At 42.2% G+C, this 24,469-nt stretch overlaps 2 protein-coding genes across 12 annotated transcripts in view; one reads left to right on the forward strand and one right to left on the reverse strand.

The window, feature by feature from the left end:
* Positions 1 to 10,310, reverse strand: part of tango2 (transport and golgi organization 2 homolog (Drosophila)) — a 297,896-nt gene extending 287,586 nt beyond the window's left edge. For 3 of the 6 annotated variants that reach the window (XM_072240861.1, XM_072240854.1, XM_072240855.1), the window contains exon 1: positions 10,211 to 10,310. The gene's annotated coding sequence lies outside the window, so the exon portion shown is untranslated. The remainder of the gene's footprint in view (positions 1 to 10,210) is intronic. The other 3 variants (XM_072240856.1, XM_072240857.1, XM_072240860.1) reach the window with 3 other exon arrangements.
* Positions 10,311 to 10,713: 403 nt separating this feature from the next.
* arvcfb (ARVCF delta catenin family member b) overlaps positions 10,714 to 24,469 on the forward strand; it is a 500,299-nt gene continuing 486,543 nt past the window's right edge. For 2 of the 6 annotated variants that reach the window (XM_072240863.1, XM_072240862.1), the window contains exon 1: positions 10,715 to 11,335. The gene's annotated coding sequence lies outside the window, so the exon portion shown is untranslated. Of the gene's footprint in view, positions 11,336 to 11,558; positions 11,597 to 24,469 lie in introns of those variants that run through there. The other 4 variants (XM_072240866.1, XM_072240867.1, XM_072240865.1 and 1 more) reach the window with 3 other exon arrangements.

The raw sequence follows: 24,469 nt of genomic DNA on the forward strand, positions 1-24,469 counted from the left end.
GGTTTGAGGATTATATTGCCTGGGTTTTATTGGAAGAGGCAAATCCCTTTCTATGAACTAGACGGATTTCTACAATAATTCAGCAGCTTTCATGAATATTTTACTACTGATGTCAGTCCACAATTCTGATGATTTATTAAATCCAATTTTATAACTTGCTGTGGTTGGATAAGTTTTAAATCTCTGGCTCAGGAAAAGAAAGAACTTGCATTGATATAGACTGTTAAGATCTAAGGATAGCTAAAAACACTTCACGGGCAAGGAAATAATTTTGAAATGCAGTTTTTTGTCACTCAGGAGAATCCTGCAGCTAATCTGCATACAGCAGTTTGGATGGTGCCCTGGCAGAGGGGACAACATGCTTCCACTCTAGTTCCTTCTGTAAGGTCTACAGTTGCTTTTGGATGCAAGGTTATTTGGAAAACATCGAAAAAAAACAGAGACATAGAAAACCTACAGCACAATACAGGCCCTTCGGCCCACAAAGATGTGCCAAACATGTCCCTACCTTAGAAATTACTAGGGTTACCATAGCTCTCTACTTTTCTAAGCTCCATGTACCTATTCAAAAGTCTGTTAAAGGACCCTATCGTATCTGCCTCCACCACCGGCGCCAGTAGCCCATTCCATACACTCACCACTGCGTAAAAAACTTACCCCTCACATCTCCTCTGTACCTACTCCTCAGCACCTTAAGCCTGTGCCCTCTTGTGGCAGCCATTTCAGCCCTGGGAAAAAGCCTCTGACTATCCACACAATCAATGCCTCTCATCATCTTATATATCTCTATCAGGTCACCCGTCATCCTCTGTTGCTCCAAGGAGAAAAGGCCAAATTCACTCAACCTGTTTTCACAAGGCATGCTCCCCAATCCAGGCAACATCCTTGTAAATCTCCTCTGCACCCTTTCTATGGTTTCCATGTCCTTCCTATAGTGAGGTGACCAGAACGGAGCAAGTGGGGTCTGACCAGGGTCTAAAATAGCTGCAACATTACCTCTCGGCTCCTAAATTCAATTCCACAATTGATGAAGGCCAATACACCATATTCCTTCTTAACCACAGAGTCAACCTGTGCAGCTGCTTTGAGTGTCCTATGGACTTGGACACCAAGATCCCTCTGATCCTCCACACTGCCAAGAGTCTTACCATTAATACTATATTCTGCCATTATATTTGACCTACCAAAATGAACCACTTCACATTTATTAGGGTTGAACTCCATCTACCACTTCTCAGTCCAGTTTTGCATCCTATCGATGTCCCGCTGTAACCTCTGACAGTCCTCCACACTATCCACAACACAACCAACCTTTGTGTCATCAGCAAACTTACTTAACCCATCCCTCCACTTCCTCATCCAGGTCATTTATAAAAATCACGAAAAGAAGGGGTCCCAGAATAGATCCCTGAGGCACACCACTGGTCACTGGCCTCCATGCAGAATATGACCCATCTACAGCCACTCTTTGCCTTCTGTGGGCAAGCCAGTTCTGGATCCACAAAGCAATGTCCCCTTGGACTTAAGGTTCTTAATAGTTCAAAGTAAATTTTATTATCTAAGTACATATGTCACCATATACAATCCTGAGATTCATTTTCTTCTGAGCATACTCAACAAATCTATAGGATAATAACTATAACAGAATCAATGAAAGACTGCCCAACTAGAGCATTCAACCAGAGTGCAGAATACAACAAACTGTGCAAATGCAAAATGACGGAACAATAAAATATAAAAATATCAAGAACATGAGATGAAGTGTCCTTGAAAGCAAGTCCATTGGCTGTGGCAAAATTTCAATTATAGGGCAAATGAAGTTGATGGAAATTATCCCCTTTGGTTCAACAGCCCTCTGGTTGAGGGCTAGTAACTGATCTTCAACCTTGTGGTGAGAGTCCTGAGGCTCTTGTAGCTTCTTCCTGATGGCAACAGCAAAAAGAGAGCATGTTCTGGGTGGTGGTGTCCGAATGATAAAAATCCTGCTTTCCTGCGATAGCATTTCATTTAGATTACTCATTGGTTGTGAGGGCTTTACCAACAACAGACAGGGCCATATCCAATACCTGCTTAAGGACTTTCCGTTCAAAAGCATTGGTGCTTCCATACCAGGCTGTAGTACAGGCAGTCAATTTACTCTCCATTACAGGTCTATAGAATTGCACTTATGTGTTAGGCGCAGGACAGATCCTCTGAAGCAGTAACTAGGAATTTAAAGTTGCTAACCCTCTCCACCTCTGATGTGGACTGACTCACAGACCTCTTGTTTCCTTCTCCTGAAGTCTATAATCAGCTCCTTGGTCTTGCTGACATCGAGTGAGAGACTGTTATGACACCACTCAGCCATATTTCAATCTCAATAGGACTCTGAATGCTTCCTCTCAATGGAGTAGTTAAGGGCCAGAGACTCACTAGTGTGGAAATTTGCTCTAATCACCATGGAGGGTTTAAACTAGATCGACAGAGGGACTCCAGAGAGCCAAGTCAGTGAGAAGACATGGGTATATGCAACAAAGAGTGCAGCTATGGCAGATAGGTCCACCAGTTTTAAATTGCATCTATATCATTGCACATAGCTTAACAGTTAAGGCAGAAGATCTGAGGGCAGGGTTGTGTCTAGGGGCTGGGATATATAGGCCATTATAGAAACATAGCTGAGAGAAGGGCAGGACTGACAGCCCAATGTTCCAGGATACCAATGCTTTAAGCATCACAACAAAACAGGTAAGAGGGTTGTTCTCCTTTTGATAGAGAGGATATTCTTGAAGAATCATCTAATGAGGCCATTTGGGTAGAACTCAGAAGTAAGAAGGGGATGGTTACCATGGTACAGTAATATTATAAATACCCCCACGTAGTTAGCGGGAATTAGAGAAATTGCATGTAATTGTGAGAAGAGAAACTGCAAGGTAGGTGAGCATGTGGAGAGAAGAGAAGGGCAGTGCTCGTGGGAGATTTCAATTATCCTATTATTGTGGGTGGTAAGGTGGAGATATTTCTCTACCAACAGAGGTGTAAGGTATTCCTTCCCTCCGCCAGCCTGCAGGTCATTCTTGGTAAACACAAAATAATCTGCAGATGCTGTGATCAAAGCAACACTTTTAGTGAACTCAGCAGGTCGGGCAGCATCAGTTAGAAACGATGAGTCAACGTTTTGGGCCGGAACCCTTCTTCAAGACTGAAGAATGAAAGATGGGGAAGGATTTGAAGAATGCTTGTAGGTTCAGTTGAAAGACCAGTAATTTGAAAGACAAAGGGGTGGGGGAGGGGAAGCACTGACGTCATAGCCCTTGAAAACAATGGATAGTAGAAGAAGGAGGCGGAACCATGAGGGAGCTGGGGGAGGGGATAGAGTGAAATAGGGATAGGGAAAGGGAGGGGGAGGGAATTACCAGAAGTTGGAGAATTCTATGTTTATACCAAGGGGCTGGAGACTACCTGGATGGTATAAGAGGTGTTGGGGTCATCTATTGCATCCGGTGCTCCCGGTGCGGCCTCCTCTACATTGGTGAAACCCGACGCAGATTGGGGGACTGCTTTGTCGAGCACCTCCACTCTGTCTGCCACAACAGACAGGATTTCCTGGTAGCCACCTACTTCAACTCTGCTTCCCACTCCCATTCAGATATGTCCATACATGGCCTCCTCTACTGCCATAATGAGGCTAAACTCAGGTTGGAGGAGCAACACCTCATATACCGTCTAGGTAATCTCCAGCCCCTTGGTATGAACATAGAATTCTCCAACTTCCGGTAATTCCCTCCCCCCTCCCTTCCTCTATCCCTATTTCACTCTACCCCCCCCCCCCAGCTCCCTCATGGTTCCGCCTCCTTCTTCTACTACCCATTGTTTTCAAGGGCTATGACGTCAATGCTTCCCCTTCCCCACCCCTTTGTCTTTCAAATTACTGGTCTTTCAACTGAAGCTACAAGCATTCTTCAAATCCTCCCCCATCTTTCATTCTTCAGTCCTGACGAAGGGTTCTGGCCTAAAACGTCGACTCATCGTTTCTAACTGACACTGCCCGACCTGCTGAGTTCATCCAGTGTACTAAGGGTCATCCTTGGGCAAGGTGTAGTTTCTGCTTATTCCGCCCCCCCCACCCCCGATCACAGTCATGCGAAGCGATGGGAGCAAGAGGTGCATGTCACAAGTCCTGGTTATGCGACCACTGACGCCAGGCAGATAATCTCTGAAGTGTACTGATAATGGGTGGGGTCACCTGTCTTGTGAAGATACCGCCCAGAAGACAATGGCAAACCACTTCTATAGAAAAATTTGCCAAGAACAATCATGGTGAAAGACCATGATGGCCCACGTCATTTGACATGGCACATAATGATGATGATGAGTGATAATGAAGATGATTATTGATTGAGCCATCCGAGTGCAAGGGGCCTGGATGGGGCAGAATTTGTGCAGTGCTTCTGAGACAATTTCCTCACACAATATACTGTATAGAGGAATCTACACAACACACAGTACCAATAGATTTTAAATTGCTATATAAAAAATATAGAACAGGTCCACAAGTTAAATTCCTGAACTGGAACAGGGCCAACTTTGAGGCATTAATTAGGATATAGCCAGGGTGAAATGGGTGACTCTATATAAAGGCAAAGGAACAGGTGGCAAATGGAAAGCTTTTGAAGGGTCGTATCAAGAATCTAGGGGCAACATGTTCCTGTTAGGGTGAAGGGTAGACTTGACTGACAATATTGAGGCTTTGGTAAGGAAAACAGAAGTGTACATCAGGCTTAAGCAGCTGGGTTGGAATAAATTTCTGGATAAATATAAAAAGTTTAAGAGCAGGATTAAGAGAGAAATCAGGAGGGAAAAAAAGATTCAAAGATTAAAAGTACATTTATTTTCAAAGTATGTATAAAAAAACAACTCCGAGATTCGTCCTCCCATAGGTAGCCATGAAACAAAGAAACACCATGGAACCCGTTTAAGAACACATCAAACAATATGCAGATAGAACAAATTGCGCAAATGGCAAAAAGCAAGTGGACAACACATAGGATATCAAACATCAAACCAGGAGTCCAGTAGTATTCAGTTTAGTTCAGTTCAGCGTCACGCCACTAACCCGCTGCAGGCTAAGTCGGGTATGAGATAGATTTGGGAGGTAGGACGCAGGGATAAAGATGGTCACAAGTGTTTCTTTAGGTATATTAGTAGGAAAAGGGTGAGACTAGGTCCTCTTAAAAACCATCCGTGGGGAGCTGCAAAAGATGGCTCAGATTTTTAAATCTATTTCTCATTAGTGTTATGAAGGAGAATATCATGGATATCAGAGAAAGTAGTGAGGTCTTAGATCATATGCATATTACAAGGAAAGCATTGGCAACCTTGCAGTACACTAAAGTGGGCAGATCTCCAGGGACTGATCGAATGCATACCTGGATCTCAAGGGAGGCCAGGGAAGATATCATGTGGAAATACAGTATTTGCTTCATTGTTAGCACTGGTGAAGTTGCAGAAGACTTGGGAAGGTAGCTATTGATCTAATGCTGAAGAAGGGTAGCAAGGACAGGCCAGGGAACTCCAATCTGGTGAGTCTGACTTCAGTTGTAGGGAAGTTACTGGAGGAAATTTTGAGGGGCAAAATTCACCATCACTTAGATAATCATGGCCTAATCAGGAATAGTCAGCGAAGTTTTATGTATGGGAGGTCATGGACATTGCGTAACTTCAAAGAGGCAGAAGCAAAGAGGCAATTAAGAGAATAGATGAAGGTAGGACAGTTGATGTTGTCTACGTGGCCTTTGACAAGTTCCCACATGGAAGGCTCAGTCATACGTGATCCAGGGAGTTTGGGAGGGGGGAGCTAGCAAGGTGATGGTTTAAATTTGATTTTCCGACTGGATGCATGGACTAGTGAGACGCTCCAGGAGTTAGTATTGGCACCTCTGCTATTCATTGTTTATGTTGTTGCTTTGGATATGAATGTACATGACACGATTAGCAAGTTCACTCCTGATATTAAATTAGAGGGCTGTGTTGACAGTGAAGCAGGTTATAATGAATTGCAAAGAGATGTTTGTCAGTTAGGGAGATGGGCTGAAGAATAGCAGATGGATTTCAACTTTAAGTAAGTGTTGCGGGACATATTTTCAACAATCAAACCAGCTTCGGACCTACACAGTGAATAGCAGGGCACTGATGAGTGTTGTGTAACAGAGGTACCTAGGAGAACAAGAGTACAGTTCACTGAAAGCAGCTGCACACACGGACTGAATGGTGACGAAGGCATTTAGCAAACTGGCCTTCATCAATCAGGGTACTGAGCGTAGGAGTAGAGACATATGTTGCAGTTATACTGTATGTCATTGATGACGGTGCACTTGGGAGTATTGCATACAGTTCTGATAGCCTGGTTATAGGATAGATATTGTCAAGCTGAAGATGATGCAGAAGAGATTTACAAGAATGCTGCCTGGACTAGAGGGCCTGAGTGACAGTGAGAGGTTGGTCACGCTGGATCTTTATTCATGATGAAGCCTCTATGGGTCAGAGACAACCATGGATATTGCACCCCAGCTGTCCAGATATGCAAGCCAGGGTAGTACAATATGGAGAGTAAGCTGTTGCCTATGTAGAACGTAACCCCTCTACACGCACCTGATGAACGGCAGAGACCGATACAGTTTGGAACCAGCAGCGTCGTAGGAGTTACCAGTCAGTGTTGAGCTCAACATAGGGATTCCAGTGCAGGGACTGCCTCAGGGACATTTTGGATTTATTCCTGAAGCCTTTCCCATGAGTTGGTAAAGCTACAAGGCAGAGGAAGATTTGAGGTCAGAGTTTTCCTTCTCTTCAATGAGCTGCCAACCATGCTTGATGAGCCCCATCTGCCCAATCTGGTTTTACGGTGCCAGAAATCTGCCTTTGCCCCTTCTCCTGTTAATAAAAATGGTTCCATTGGGCTTACTAGCTAAGCCACATGTGAAAGCCAGGAGCTGGACTTGGTTATCGGAGGCCATTTGAGACGCATGTCATTGGAAGCATTTAATAGGTAGTGGGGGCTTGGCCCCATTACCAACCCCAGCTATAATAACCTCAGTAGTTTATAAAGTCATGACAGGTATGGATAAGGTGGGACAATCATAGTATTTTCCCCAGGGTTGGGAAGTCCTAAACTGGAGGGTATCAATACAATAGAAGAGGGGAGAGATTTAGAAATAATCTGTTGATATAGAGGGTCATGAGTACCCATAATGAGCTGCCAGGGGAAGTGGTTGAGGTGGGTACTATTGTGTATTTAATATTTCAATGTTTGAAAAATGCATTAATTGCATATGCCTGCAGGAAAATGAATCTCAGGGTTGTGATGACATACTGTGTATGTACTTTGATGATAAAATTTATTTTGAACTTCGAACAGCGTGTCTGTTTTGCGAGTTAGGTCTCAGCTATGTGGACATCACATTTGATAAAAAAGTGGACAGAAAGTAATTGGCACTTTAATACCGGGAATGTTAGCCTATGAGAAGGCAGTGACATTGGGTCTTGTATCTTCCAATGAATTTGGAGATTCTAGTTAAGTGCAAGGTCTAATAAATGGTTATGAAATATATTACTGATTAACTTGTTTTATTGATACGGATTGAGCAATAGGTATTGGTCAGGATAGGAAGCTTTTTTTTTTAATTCAAAACCTGCCATGAACATTCATTTTAAATTATACGGAGTTCCTCAATGGAAAAGCAGCTCTTGGAACAGTACACTGAGGTGTCAATACACAAAACGTGGAAAGGACCAGCACAAACCTACAATAAGTTGAATGATGAGGATAAAAGGCGTCTTAATCGAGGTGTAGATCAAGTGGATGGCCAGAGACCTTTTCCCCAGGGCGGAAATAGCTAATCTGAGGGGGATTAATTTTAACATGATTGGAAGAAAGGATGGAAGGATGTCAGAGGTAAATTAAAAGACAGAGAGGTGGGTGTGTGGAATGCACTGCCAGAGTGCTGATGGAAGCAGACGCACTAGGGATATTTAGGAAACCCTTAGATTGGCACATGGATGATGAAAGAATGGAAGGATACATAGGAGGGAAGGGCTAAATTGATCTTAGAGGAGGTCAAAAGATTAGCACATCATGTGCTGAAGAGCCTGAACTATGTTGTTCTGTTCTTGACCAGCAGCACAACTCCTATTTCCAAGAAAAGGAAAACAACATTAACACTGGGACTCTAGTACTTCCTGGAATTCCTCATTGCAATTCCCACTTTAAGTTCCTTTTTTTTTGCTCTGTAATGTTGCCTCTGCTGTTAGTAACGAGTCAAGTTCCAGGCACAGTATGAAAGTAAGGTTATTGAGCTCTGGGTGATGGAGCAGGAATGAGATATTTCAACCACGTTGGAGAGTTTGGAGATGGTAGTGGTTGTTACGCACCATCATTACAACTTGCTTATTTGCTGAGGCTCATGGATCTGTACTGTGCTGTCATTAAACATTCATTTCACACTTCGACCTGAAAAACAATGTTATTTTGCACATCTGGCTTGCAAAATAGTATAAACCACCCGCATAAAAACAGTTTTTCACAATTCAAAGAAGGCCCACTTGAGCACAAAGAAAGAAAGAAAAGCCTGTTTATTTAGCCTGTCATGATGGGGCTGGATGCATGGACCCTCTTGCGGGTACGTTCACTCTCAGATTTACCATCTCACTCTTATCCCTTGCTCCCTCACTGTAGTTTTTCTTCAGCAATCCCTGACCTTAGAACCAAATCACTTTCAAAGACTTTTCATCTCAACTTCTCGATAGTTATTGCTTATTTATTATTTTATTTTCTTTGTTTTTGTTTCATTTTGTATTTGCAGAGTTTTGTAGCCTTTTGCACATTGGTTGTTTGTCTTATCTGCAGTCTTTCATTGATTGTATTGTGTTTCTTTGTATTTACTGTGAATACTCACAAGAAAACAAATCTCACAGTTGTCTACAGTGACACATAAGCACTTGGATATATATATAGTATTTTTTATTTATTGAGATACAGCGCAGAATAGGCCCTTCCAGCACTTCAAGCCATGTTGCCCAGCAATCCCCAATTTAATCCTAATCACAGGATGATTTACTTACTCACCAGTACATCCATGGACCATGGGAGGGAACCCGAGCATAGGAGGAAACCCATGTGGTTACAGGTAGGACCTACAAACTCCTTACAGATAGCAGTGGGAAATGAACCTGGGTTGCTGGTACTGTAAAGCATTTTGCTAACCACCATGCTACCACACAGTCCCAAATCTGACTGTATTTATCATACGACTGATAACACAATGTCATAGACATCCCGGGTTTGATACCAGTATGATGTAGTTTACTTGATATTGCAACTGACATATTGATATACAGTAGTGTTATACTATTACATCATTTGATTCTGAATAATTTGCACCATTAAATTTATTAGATTTATGAGAGCACAAGAAAAATTACATTGCTTTGCACTTTTGGAAGCTATTGCATTACATTTTCTCAATTTGGCAATTCAAACAGACAGCTAACTTCAACACAAAAATATTTTGCTTTGAAATACTTTGCTCTTTGCAGTATGGCCACTTTAATAAACAAAGCCAACAGTTCCTTGATATTTAACAATGAATTGTACAGAACACGTTGATCATGTTTCCCAAGACATAGCCAGGGTTTATTAGCAATTAGTGCAATCTCGCTACTCGAAATTAGTTGCTTATTGCAAATTAAACTAGAATTAATAGAAAGCTTTCAAATCGGCTATGGATGTTGGGATAGATTTCCCTCCATAGTTACATCACGTTTGCCAAACAGTTAAACAAAAATGTAAACGAAAAGGTAAAAGTTTTCAAAATATGTGAAGTATTTAGCATCTGTTTTATTTTTGGTCCTTTACTCTGAATATTATTTGCAGCTTTAAAGAGCGTTTGACTGGATTAAAACCGAAAACTGATGCCTAACCTCCCCTGAGCAGCGTCGTGTTTATTAAACTGGAAAATGAAACACTCCGAAAGGAGAGATTTCGAGTAAGAAATCAATGAATAACCAGTTTTGAATCGAACTTATTAGCGAAACTTAGAAATTTAACAGTAAATGGGGAAAAATTGAGACTTTTTGGTGGGACTGACTAAGGAAATGATTTCAGCCGAAATACCAACCACGTTTTTACTAGATTTTGGTAAACGGATAAATAAAGTCAAAAGACAAAAATTTTTCTTACTGTTGTCCTGATTATCGCACACACTTGGCTGACCAATTTCCTCAAAAATCCGCAAGGAATACTGGTACGTACTGCAAAGGCCCAACAAACTACACCGCTATTGGTGTAAAGGGCCTCAATGACAACAAAGTCAACACCCATTTCTTCTCCTAATTGGAACATATTTACGAAGCCCCTCTTTCTATTGGATGATCTCCATGTCATTCAAATCAAATCCTCTCTTTCGATTGATGAACTTTGCACAACGTGTCTCTTCTTACGTTGGATTTCATTGGGTCAGAATGTGGATGCCGCTGATTAATGAACTCCCTCGTCAATCATCCGCCAGTAGTCAAAGAAGTCAAATGACGATTGGATCAGACTAGTGCCAGTCATCACCTCCTCATAATCTATAGGTTAGTACCGATAGCAGTCACGTTACATCGGTTTGTGATTGGCGAATGTATGAGTGCGGGGGGCGGATTTTGATCGGCGTCGGCGTGTGAGTGGGGGCCGGGAAAGCTGAGTGGGGAGTTTAGCCGCTCCCCGCCACAGCAGGAGGAGGAGCGGAGCGGAGTGAAGCATTAACAGCGGATTTTAATCGGCTGAGATTCATAGTTATTCCTCGCCGTTGCGAGGGTATTTCTTGCCTCTCGTTCCCTCTCCCTGAATTAAATTTAGTGCGGGGGGCGGGAGCTCGAGCTCGCCAGCCGTGCCCTCCCCTTTCGCTCAGGTAACGTTATTAATCGGCGGAGAAATCGCCTTAGGGAAAACTCCGCCGCAGGTTTCTTTCAAAAAAAAAGGAAGCGATTAACGCACTTCAGGGTGCCTCGGAGCAGCCGAAAGAACCTTTTCGATCCAGCTGAAGTGTTTTCTTCACCATTCGGTCCAAATACGAAGTTTATTTTATCTAAACCATCCTGCGCCCCTCGCCGTTATAAGTGAGGCTGGGAGCAGCGACAAAAGGAGCAGAGGGCCCGAGCCGACCGAGCTGCTGTGTGGCGAGGCGAAAGGAGAGAGGGTCCGGCACAAGTTAACAAAAGGTGTTGGTAATTGATCTGTCTGGAACGACGAGTAGAGAGGCGCCTGTCCGAGGAGGTGCGAACGAGCAGCGAAATCTTCCAAAACTGGGTCACCGCAATCCAGGTATGGTCTACAACTAAACGACTTTAAACAATTTTTAAAGGGAGAATTTTCTTTGAGAATCCTGTATTTCGATCTTTTTTTTTGCACTTAACGATTGTTTGTACCGGGCTTCCTTTTATCCTTGTTTGTGCATTGGAATGATTCCCTAACTACCTGTTAACTGATTCCTAATTTTTTTTTGCACCCATTTCCCACAGACAAAAGGAGGCATAAACCGCAATTCACTCAGGCACAACGAAGGGATCACCAGAATGTGCTAAGGTGGACACTTGTTTGCCTGCGTGTTTACCGTTGTATCTTTTGTTTCAATTGAATTGATGAGACAATGTAATGGCGTGAAATTTATTTAAAATATTATGATTGGTTTCCGTTAGAGTTGAAGCAATGCCGGGTTAGGAGATTTTGTTGTTTTTAAATGTTTTGTTCTGTGATAGTAAATTGCGATTTCAAATGATTCACAGTGGCAGTTTGTTACAAAGCAAAAACATAGTTGGCATTTTTTTAAAAATTCCCAACCCAACATTCAGTTCTTCCTCTCACCCTTTCCCACCAAGTTTGGAATGACTTTGTTGGAGATTATTTTAAAAATCCGTGTATCATAAAATAACCGAACAGTAAATGTCGATATTTTAAAACGTTTATGTGCTTCCCCGCCCCCCGCAATAATGGAATTTTGAAATTCCTTTCTGCGATGTGCAAAGATGGTTAAAAATTTTGCTCTGTTTAATCGGCATGTTGACTTCTGGAAAGGTTTATGGACAAAAGTGAAGAATAATGCTGTCAGTGTTTACATTATAAACGAGCCCTGACTCCGCCCCTGTCACTTTTATACCTTAATGGATTTTGTTGGTGTAGCAATGACACTTTTATGCCGATCGCGGCAGGTGAACCAGCGTGGTAGTTGTAGAGCGAATGTACATTATGTAGGAAGTTAGTATAAGATACAGAACATTTACCAGTTTCTGATATGGTAATTACCCAGAGTTTACTATTTGATTTGTTTTTTTATGTCTGGTTTTGACCAAATTGTTAGTCTCCCTATATAACACCTTGCCATTTTGTTGAACGGCTCCCGTGAAGCGTTTTGGGAATTCTTGTATGGTACCGGTTTCTAAATGCAGGCAAGCTAAATGTGTCACTGCTGAAAGGAACAATTGTATATTTCTTCTCGTGCGTTAAATGTTGAAAAGAATTTGCATTTAAATAGTAAGTTTAATAATCCAGTATGTCCCGAACCCCCCTCACAACCAATGAAATGCTTTCGTGTCAATTTGCACATACACAAAACGCTGGAGTTTGCAGTTCTTGCAGATGTCTTGGGGGATAAATTGAGTTGGGAAAACGCGCAACTTCAAAACGGTGTGATGGAATATTTAGCCTTCTCACCTGAACGTATCTCCAACTCCATCACACTGAGCACGGGGGACCCCCAGGGCTGTTTGCTTAGTCCACTGCTGTTCACTCTGCTGACCCACAACTGTGCAGCAATACACAGCTCGAATCACATCGTCAAGTTCGCCGATGAAACGACCGTGGTGGATCTCATCAGCAAGAACTACGAGTCAGCATACTGAGCGGAGGTGCAGCGGCTAACGGACTGGTGCAGAGTCAACAACCTGTCTCTGAATTTGAACAAAAGAGATGGTTGTTGACTTTTCAGGAGCGACCACTCCGCTGAACATTGATGACTCCTCCGTAGAGATCGTTAGGAGCACCAAATTTCTTGGTGCTCACGTGGCCGAGAATCTCACCTGGTCCCTCAACACCAGCTCCATAGCCAAGAAAGCCCAGTAGCGTCTCTACTTTCTGCGAAGGCTGAGAAAAGTCCATCTTCCACCACCCCATCCTCACCACATTCTACAGAGCAGCCTGATCACTGCCTGGTTCGGAAATTGCACCATCTCGGATCCAAGACCCTGCAGCGGATAGTGAGGTAGCTGAGAAGATCATCGGGTCACTCTTCCCACCATTAGAGACATTTACACACGCTGCATCCGTAAAGCTAACAGCATTGTGAGGGATCCCACGCTCCCCTCATGCAAACTCTTCTCCCTCCTGCCATCGAGCAAAAGGTACGGAAGCGTTCGGGCTCTCACGACCAGACTGTGCAGCAGTTTCTTCCCCCAAGCTATCAGGCTCCTTAATACCCAGAGACTAGATTAACATCTACATAATTTATTGTTGTATTGTAATTTGTCCTCTACTGTGCCTGTTGTCTTGTTTATTATTTATTGTACTGCCCTGCACTGTTTTGTGCACTTCATGTAGACCAGTGTAGGTCTGTAGTCTAGTGTAGTTTTTGTGTTATCTTACCTAGTCTAGTGTAGCCTTGTGTTGTCTAACTTAGTCTAGTGTAGTTTTATGTTGTTGAATGTAGCACCATGGTCCTGGAGGAACGTTGTTTTGCTTTTTACTGTGTACTGTACAAGCAGTTTATGGTCGAAATGACAATAAAAAGTGACTTGACTTGATTCGCTTCATTCTGAACTGAGGAGCATTCTTGGGGTGCTAAAGGAATTGATTGACCCAATCTGAAGAAGAGTCTAGCGCCGAAACGTTGACATTTGCATTTTTTTTGTGTGTTGCTTTGGATTTCCAGCATCTGCAGGTTTTCCTTGTCTTTTTGAATGTATTTAAATTTTAGTGCTAAGACTATAATGTTATTTTACAAAATCAGCAGTGCAATTTAAACTGGATCAAATAAGCTGCAGTTAGATTTTGTTTTCAATGCCTAATGTTTACAGTAGTTATGCAAGAGTCTTAGGCACCCTAGTAATAAAAGTTACTATAGTACTGTGCAAAAGTCTTGTGTGCGTGTCTGAGACTTTTGCACATTTTTGTTGCACTGTTCTGCCGCAAATAAAAATCAGATTTCATGACATTTGAATGATAAACCTGATTCTGATATGCGTCTCTATTGTAGACTGAAAGTGGGGAAAGGGGACAGGGGAATGATGGTTGGGAAAAGGGGAAGGGAGAGGGGAGGGAGTGGGAAGCACCAAAGACATTCTCTAATGATCAATAGACTTGTTTCCAATCAAGTGATCTTGCCTGGTGTCTCAGGGCTGGGTGTGCCTGCACCTGTTTCTTTCCTCCCTCCCCCACCTCTGCCCTGGCACTCCTCTGCCACCTGTCCCACACCTCTCCTGTGGCCTTCTACCCTTGCCATTCCCAATATCCTTTACTCCTGCTAGATTTTCAAACTCTCACTCTGCTCCACATTGACAAACTCAGTACTGTGCAAAGGTTTGGGCATCCAGGCTCTATATATGCGTCTAAGACTGTGGATGTGTCTTAGATGTTTATGAAGGATTGTCACTGACAGGATATGGAAGATGCAGCATAAGTATCTCAACAATGTGATATAACTAGATAATCTGGTTTTGGAAGAAGGATGCTACTGATGATAACTTCTGCGTTCTTCAAAATAGAGATGAAGAAGTTTAATATCAAGCTGAGATGCTATGTTATAACTAAATTTGTTTGGTTATCTTATGAAGCTGACCATTAATAGTGTGGCATTCCCTCTTTGTCAGTAGCAGCAGTCAGTATTTCTCATGCTGATGTCTCTGGAGTGGGAATTGGCTGTGATTGTTTCCAATGTCAGATAAAAATTCCCTTTTAGACAAGGGTGTTGTGAATTTTCCCACATCTTTCTCTGGAGCTGTGCCCGATTTATCATACTTATCTCTTTGAAAAGCTCAAGATATCAACCTGGTGTTCAGTTGAAGAGCAACAAAATAAGATTAGATTCTGTTTGAAACAAGTGATGATAGAAAAGCTACTTGATTGTGAAGAATCGCAAACACAAAATGCTGGAGGAACCCAGCAAGTCAGGCAGCATCTCTGAAGTGGAAGAAACAGTCAATATTTCAGGCAGAGACTTGTCGACTGTTTATTCTTCTGCATTGATGCTACCTGACTTGAGTTTGTCCAGTATTTTGTGATGTTCAAGATTTCCAGCAACTACAGAATCTTGCTTATGATTGTGGAGAGTGACTTGATATTTTAATATCTTTGGTATTTCCGAAGATGTGCTGGTTACGTTATTTGCACAAGCGTAATTTATTGAGATACAGTGAGGAATAGGCCCTTTCAGTCATGCCACTCAGCAATCCCCCTATATAATCCTAGCCTAATCAGAGAACAAAGAAAATGACCAATTTACCTGCCAATCAGTAAACGTTTGGAATGTGGGAGGAAGAACCTCAGGGAGGATGTACAAGTGCCTACAGGCAGCAGCAGGTCAGTGTACTGTAACGCGTTGTGCTCGTCACTACACCATTGTGCAGCCCTGATCTTTCAAAGTTTAAAAAAAATAAATTTGTCACCTATGTACGTATGTAACCACATACTACCCTGAGATTCATTTTCTTTATGCATTCAATAAAAAACCTTAGTACAATAAAATCAATGGAATCTAGATGCAAACAAAAGTTGACAAGCAACCAATGTGCAAAAGAAGACAAACTGCAAATACAAAAAAAGGCATGGTTAGCATAGTACCGGAAACTTGGGTTCAATTCCCAGTGCTGCCTATAAGGAGTTTGTATGTTCTCCCCATCGCCATGTGGGTTTCTTCCCACAGTCCAAAGACATACTGGTTGGTAAATTAATTGGTTGTTGTAAATTGTTCTGTGATTAGGCTAGGATTGAATCAAGGTGTTGCTGGACAGTGGCTCGAAGGGCCTATTCCATGATGTGTCTCAATAAGTACTTAAATAATTAGTAATAAATACTACTGAGAACATGGGTTGTAGAGTCCTCGAAAGCTTGTCACACAGGTTCAAAACCTGATGGCTGATGGGTAATAACTGTTCCTGAACCTGGTGGTGTAGGACCTGAGGCTTTTTTATCTCCCTTCTGAAGTTATCAGTGAGAAGAGAGCAAGGCCTGGCTGGTGTAGGTCCTTGATGGATGTTGCTTTCACCATGGAAGTAAATCCAGCAACCAGCTTGTGCAGGCCAAGACTGAAAACAACATGCAGGTGTGTTTTCCCTCTGTTTTAGTTTGAAGGAAAGGAATTAGAAATTCCAAGCTCCGGTGCCAGAACTTGTACACTGTTCCTTCCTGCCTGCCCAGAACTGCATCAAGGTTCCCTGTCTGCTTCAACTCCATACGTCCATAGTAGAAATAGTTTATCTGGCCCATTGACTTTATGGCTATTATCTGGGTGCAGGTCAATGGGTCTAGTCAGGTTTGGCACAAGCTAGATGGGCCAAAGGGCCTGTTACCTTACTGTAGTGTTCTATGACTACGAAATACTGTGGCAGTATTGACAAAGATAAAGTGAACGACTTGTGATGAGATTTCTTTTGAGGAATTAAAGATATGGAGACAAGTCTTTAAGATGTGGAGACAAACAGAAAGCTTGAGGATGAAGATCTGCAATAGAGTGAAAGGCAAGAGTCTTAACTTTAAGGGTTGGTTGTGTGGGTCAGTGGAGGGTAGTAATAAAGTAGAGTTGGTCTGGATTAATATTCAGAAATTAGCAAAGGAAATTAATGAAAATGTCAATTAAGGAAGGTTTCAAACTTGTTCTTTATGTGAAAGCTGTACCAAGCCACAAGATGAAGAATTGTCCTCCTAAATTTGTCATTAGAATGGTGTTTGAAGTCTTGGACACGGATAAGATGGGGACAGAGTATTCAGATGATTGGTAATTTGGGTCACACAGTTCATTTGCCCCAGCACTTGTTCACCGATTTTAGAGTAGACTAGACTGCTGAGTGTTTCCAGCATTTGTTATCATTTTAAATTTCTATTGTCTCTGGTATTGCTCTGCTAGTTTTGAAAAGTAATGAGATAGATTAATTTGTTCTGACTTCTAGACATGATTGGAAAAACAACTGAAGTTTTTTCAAGCATTTTGGCCTATTGCTCACAGCTAATTTTTTATGTACTTTATTTTTCTTTGCTTCATCCATCTTTCACTGTACAATAATTAAGCAGGTTTTCTGGCCATATCTGTCTGTTTACTTCTGCTCTTTAGTCCTTCTACACTTTTATCCTATTTGGATGCACTGCGTCCTTCACAGTTTCCATGACAACAATTAAAGGAGCTTCAGGAACTCAGGATTAGGCTTCATATTTGGGAGGAAATGAGACTGTTCATCAGAACTGGAAAGAAAGAGGAGAGCTGGCCAGTGTTAAAAGGTGGGAGAAGATCTAGCAGGTGATGGGTGGATCCAGGCAATGGGGACGGATAAGCAGGTGGCAGGGTGGGGTGGTGTGGAAGAGTGGAAATGAGATGAGAAGCTGAAAGGTAAAAGATGGAAGTATCAAAGGACTGGAGAAGGAATCTGATAGGACAGAACAGTAGACCATGGAATAAAGGGAAGGAGGTGAACCAGAGGGAGGAATGTGTGAATGATGGGGAGATCCAGAGCTGCAAAAGGGAAAGTGATGGGATAAGAAAAAAAAACTGGCCTCTGTTCTCAATTTTAACTACTTTGGGACCTGCTTATGCCACATACAGGTTTTCCCCGCTATCCGAAGGTAGAGCGTTCCTATGAAACGGTTCGTAAGACGAAATGTAATAAAGCGAAGAAGCAATTACCATTTATTTATATGGGAAAATTTTGTGAATGTTCGCAGACCCAAAAATAACCTACCAAATCATGCCAAATAACCCATAAAACCTAAAATAACAGTAACCTATAGTAAAAGCAGGAATGATATGATAAATACACAGCCTATATAAAGTAGAAATACTTTTCCACAATCATTGCCGGCACTTCGCTGAAGCGAAAATCTCACGCAAGCGCTGTCCGCAGAAACACGGCGCAAGCACTCTCCAGTAACCTTTAAGCTATGAAGCTGCCAAATCATACCAAATAACACATAAAAATACACAGCCGATATGAAGTAGAAATAATGTATGTACAGTGTAATATCACTTACTGGAATCGGGAAGACAGCTGATTGCATCGCCTCTGATCTGGGCCGACATTTACGTGTGGGGCGGCACCTAATTAATTAGAATGTTTATTTTGGCTTTTTTCTTAAAGATGTGTGGTGTGTCTCCCGGCTACTGTTGCATTCTCCGTGAATCGGTACTGTATCTGTCTGTGGCCTGGGTGTTGGGGTGGTGGGACACTGAGGTGTCATCTCGTCATCTGTTTCCATTAGAGCAGGCAGCTCATCTTCTCCTATGACTGCCCGCCTCGATGTCGAAGGTCGAGGTTCGTCGTCTGCTGTGGCTGATGTGGAAGGCTTGCTTGACTGCTAAGCCTCGCGCATTTTTCTATCATACAGTTCTTTGTAAGGACTGAAACCATCTTGCAAATATTCCCTAAAACGATGTACTCTTTCAAAATTAAAGTCCTACTTTATCATTGCAGCGAAAATCTCACACAGTTGCCTCAGGTTCATTTTGCTACTGCATTTGGTTTTAATTGTTATCTTTTCCTTTTCCAATTGCATCAGCTCTTCATCTATCAGTTCTTGGTCATGGGATGCCAAAACCTCTTCAACATCATCTTCGTCAGCTTCCACAAGTCAAACTCACTTTGCCCTTACTTCGTTCACCACAATCAAAACGCTTAATTATGTCTAGTTTTACGCTAAATGTAACATCCTTACGAGCTCTTTCAGGCTTTTCCAATACCTCAGAACTCATCTTGCAAATGGCTGCTCAATGCAACATGTTAAAGCAATGCCGTTCTGAATCCGGGGGAGAATGGCTGCTCGGGGTGCGCGCAGCTTTTTTTCGCGCGCTGATTTTTTTCGTAACAGTGAAAACACCTGAAAGCGAAAACAGGGTACTAATGTACATCTTTCGTAACAGTGAGGTTTCGTAAAGCGAACGTTCGAAAAGCGGGGGACACCTGTACTTTGTTCCTTTTCAGAAAACAAAAATTCATTATGGATGATGTGATGCATTCATTACAGTAGTTGTCATTGGTCCTTCCCCCTTATAATTGTGTAGCTACTGGACTAGGTTAGACTAGACTTGGGTGACAAGGTGGAAATGCATCCCTACCAAAGGAGGTGCAAGGCACTGCTTCCCTCTGCAGCTGACAGGTTATCCTTGGACAAGGTGTCACACCTGCTTGGCCTCTTTCCCCTCCCCCCCCCCCCCCCCCCAGCCCAATCAGGGTCATGTGAAGCCATGGGAGCAGATGGTAGATGGTCATATGAGCAGCTGGTGCAGATCACAACTCCTTTTTATGTGATCGCTGATGCCAGACAGACAATCTCTAAAGTGTATTGATAGGAGTCACTTGTCTTGTAAGAACACTGCCCAGAGGGAGGCAATGGCAAACCACTTCTGTAGAAAAATTTGTCAAGGACCATCATGATCATAGAAAGATAATGATAATCCACGTCATACAACATGACATATAATGAATGAGCTGGACTAAAATCTGAAGAACTGGACAGGTGCCCTAATTTGTATCCTAAAATGGCAGCTGTAGGATTAGCATCAGGAAAGTTGACTAAGATACAGCTGTATTATCAGTTTTTAAAAAAAGTCATCTGCTTTGTTGTTTCCTGAAGGGAAGGAAATCATCAGCCTAGACCAGCAGCAAAGTGTCTGAATCTTTTCGAGCAAGAAAGCAGAAGTGTGAGTAGCCCATCGGACACCTTGTGCCCACTCTACATTAAATTAAATCATAGCTAATCTTTTACCCAAGTGCTACGTTTTTGTATTAACCTCATTTCTCTAGATTTCATTAAGATCCAAGTCAATTGATCTGCCTTAAATATACTCAACTACTGTGGCAGGCAAAAATTTAGGCACCCCTGGTCAAAATTTTTGTTACTGTGAATAGCTAAGCAAGTAAAAGATGAACTGATTTCCAAAAGACATAAAGTTAAAGATGACACATTTCTTTAATATTGCAAGCAAGAAAACTTTATTTCCATCTTTTAAAGTTTCAAAATAACAAAAAAGGAAAAGGCCAAAAAGTTCTATTTTAACTTCATCAGTCCACAGGACTTGTTTCCAAAATGCATCAGGCTTGTTTAGACGTTCCTTTGAACAGGAGTTTTTGGCTGCAATGAGCAAAGGTATGTTTGAAGAAAAAAAGGGTGCAGAATTTCATGAAAAGAACACCTCTCCAACTGTTAAGCACGGGGTGGATCAATCGTGCTTTGAGCTTGTTTTGCAGCCAGTGGCATGGGGAACATTTACTGGTAGAAGGAAGAATGAATTCAATTAAATACCAGCAAATTCTGGAAGCAAACATCACACTATCTTTTTTTTTAAAAAAAGCTGAGGATGAAAAGAAGATGGCTTCTACAACAAGATAATGATCCTAAACACACCTCAAAATCCACAATGGACTACCTCAAGAGGCGCAAGCTGAAGGTTTTGCCATTGCCCTCACAGTCCCCTGACCTAAACATCATCAAGAATCTGTGGATAGACCTCAAAAGAGCAGTGCATGCAAGACGGCCTAAGAATCTCACAGAACTAGAAGCCTTCTACAAGGAAGAATGGGTGAAAATCCCCCAAACAAGAATTGAAAGACTCTTAGCTGGCTACAAAAAGTGTTTACAAGCTATGATACTTGCCAAAGGTAAGACGTGTTACTAAGGGTACGTCCACACTACGCCGGATAATTCTGAAAACAAAGCTTTTTCTCTTCGTTTTGCCCTCCCGTCCACACTGAGCCGATGTTTTCAGCCCCCGAAAACGGAGATTTTCGAAAACACTCTCCAGAGTGAATAAATCTGAAAACACTTAATATCCGGCGTAGTGTGTACGGGGTAACCGGAGAGATTTAAAAATGCAGTCATGACAACACCACAACAACAATGCTTTTTTCTGCTTCTGCTTGGTATTGCGCAAGCTGTTATAACGCGCAGTTGGTGTGAACGGCGTGAGAGTTAAATTGTAAAGTGAGCTTTTTTGACTATTTAAAAACGCTGTCATGACGTGCCGGAACAGATGTTCATTGTTTTCTTGAACGCCACCAACTAACAATTTCAGAACAGACGGACGAGACTGAAACCAGAAGGGTTAGAAATGTACTCACCAAATACTTTGACCCATAGCTTACTGAATAAATGAGTTTTCTCACTTCGCCCTGTTTTCTGTCCTTGCTTGTATGAAGGTGGTTTATCTATTTATGCAAGTACTTCTCTGACAATAGATGCGTAACAGCCTAATGTAACATTGTATGGAAATACAAGATAGCGCTGATACAGACGTTTTATACATTTAACAAGGTGCTTTATTAATGCAACAGAGTTAGTCAGTTTTTTGATGTTCGTCGTCAGCTGGGTCATACTGTCCGTGAACTCCCTGTTGGTTGCTTCCATACGCTCCAGTATTTGTTTTTTTTAAGTTTTAAGTCCTCCTGCGCGAGAGCCAAGACCAATTCCTTTAAAGTTCTTGTACTGTGTAACTGGACAAACGCGCACTAAGTACATCGTTTCCTCTTCTCTTGTTTTCTGTATCCTGCGCATGCCCAGTGATTTGCCCAACTATCCACCTAATGTGGATGGAGATATTTTGAAAAACGCTTAGTGTGGATGCCCGTCGTTTTTACTTGAAACGGGCGTTTTCAAAATTATCCGGCGTAGTGTGGACGTAGCCTAAATACTGCCATGCAGGGTGCCCAAACTTTTGCTTCGGGCCCTTTTCCTTTTTTGTTATTTTGAAACTAAAAGATGAAAATAAAGTTTTCTTGCTTAAAATATTAAGGAAATGTGTCATCTTTAACTTTATGCCTTTTGGAAATCAGGTAACCTTTTACTTAGCTATTCACGGTTACAGAAATTTTAACCAGGGGTGCCCAAACTTTTGCATGCCACTGTATTTGGCCTCTTGATCAGAGCATTTGAAAGATTCTGTGTGAAGAAATTTCCTTTCATTGCCTTGAGTGTTCTATCCATGAGTTTTGCCATATCTTTCTTGTGGAGCTTGGTAAGAAACCTGCATATTTCAATGAAATCACTTCTCATTCTTTTAAACTTGAGGTTATCAAACTTGGGTGGCAAGCTACTGATGGAGTCATTTGAGTACAGATAGGAAACGCTGACTGAAGACATCCCAAGAGTGGGAAAATTTTTTAAAAAAACACAAGTATCTGGTTAGCTACATTGGAGTAGTTTCTGTTCTTGTCATAAGCTCTAAAATTTCACTACCCACTGTTTAAATTTTTTTTGTTTTAATTCCCCATTTTAACAATTCTGAGAAATGCCATTCACCCATATCTACATTAAATCTTTACTTTATTACTTTTTCCTATCTTTCTGGAAGATAGGAAGTTATGTTCAGTTTTCTCATTTCATTGCTTCTGATTTATTAATTCATCTCAGGTTGTGTTTTCCCTCTACCTTGGTTGAAGGATTCTTAAAATGATTATAAATTCAAGCCTCTGGCCCAGAACTTGTACACTGTCCCTTCCTGCTTTCCCAGAGCTGTACCAAGGTCTGCTTCAACTCCATCAGTGTCGCCGTTCCTCTGCACGCCTTGTGACACATTGGGTGGTAACCTTGCTGTATCTTTCGCATTTGTCTTTTTGATGAGGCCGAGTTGTTGGCTCATTGCTTAACCCAGCATGGATGGAAAGTGTGCAAGGAGCCATCCAGATCTGAACCCAGGACCACTCGCCTCGAACTCTGGTGCAGATGCCACTACACCACTGGCTGGCTGTCCATCAGTTTCTCTGGTCTCTCCTGCATGAGGTTACCATCACGCATTGACTATGGCTATGGTCTGGGTGCTGTTCGATTGGTTTAGCCAGGTTCAGAACAAACCAGATGGGCCAAACAGTCTGTTACTGTGCTGTATTTTTCTCCAAGTTTTTTTTTCTTTTTGTCCTTTGAAGTGCCCAGCAATCCTTACTTCATGGCACTACCTTGCAAGCATAGGAGTGATCTTGTTTATTGCTACACCAGCTGTGACTTCATTGAGGGGAAATCAGAGGAACACACACCATCCCTTTTTGAAGGGTCAGCAGTGGAAAGGGTGAGTTTACCCTCCACACCATTGAGGGCTTCCTCAAGAGGTGGTGCCTCCAAGAAGGAGGCATGCATCCTTGAGGATCCCTCACCATCAGGGACATGCCCTTGTCGCTACAATCAAGGAGGACGTGTAGGAACCTGAAGACACACTTTTGGGTTATGTCAGTGATAACAAAACTGATTCTGTTAGTGTATTTCCTTGAACTTCTCATTTTCCAAATCCATCAGCTTTTAAATAAAAGCAAACTACAGATGCAGGAAATTTCTAACATCTTTGCCTTTATTTAGTTTTACAAGAATTAATGTTTTTTTTTCTGTCGTACATGGGGTAAAAACCTTTGCATCTTTCAGCTGGCATAAGCTGCTGCCAAAGAATTTTAAATTAAGAGTAGTGGCCAGTATTTTTCCTTGCCCCATTAGTTTTTCCTCTCCAGCTCTTGATCTCCCCATCATTTACATGTTCCTCCCCTGGCTTCACCTCCTTTATTCCATGGTCTACTTACTGTTCTTTCCCATCAGATTCCATCTTCTCCAGCCTTTGCTGCTTTATCTCTCACCTTTCAGCTTCTCACTCATTTCCACTCTCCCCTTCCTCACACCTGCTGTCCCCTCACCTGGATTCACCCATCACCTATCACATCTTGCTCCACCCTTTTGCCTTCCTCTTAATTTATAGTGGCAATCTCCCCTTTCTGAATGAGTATTTTGCGTCGGTCTTCGCTGTGGAAGACACTAGCAGTATGCCTGAGTTGCAGTGTGTGAAGGAAGAGAAGTGAGTGCAATTACTGTTACAAGAGAGAAGGTGCTCAAAAAGCTGCAAGACCTAGGGGTACACAAGTCACCTGGACCGGAGGAACTGCACCCTAGGGTTCTGAAGGAGGTAGCATTGGAGATTGTGGTGGCATTAGAAATTATCTTTCGAAAATCCTTGGACTCTGGCATGGTGCCAAAGACTGGAAAATTGCAAATGTTACGCCATTCTTTAAGAAGAGAGGAAGGCAGCAGAAAGGAAATTATAGACCAGTTAGCCTGACCTCAGTGGTTGGAAAGATGTTAGAGTCAATTGATAAAGGTGAGGTGATGGAGTACTTGGTAACACAGGACAAGATAGGACAAAGTCAACATAGTTTCCTTCAAGGAAAATCCTGCCCGACAAACCTGTTTGAATGGGATTACAAGTAGGATAGATAAAGGGGATGTAGTGGATGTTGT

This window comes from Mobula birostris, chromosome 22 (assembly GCF_030028105.1).
Source record: "Mobula birostris isolate sMobBir1 chromosome 22, sMobBir1.hap1, whole genome shotgun sequence".
Taxonomy (NCBI): Eukaryota; Metazoa; Chordata; class Chondrichthyes; order Myliobatiformes; family Myliobatidae; genus Mobula; species Mobula birostris.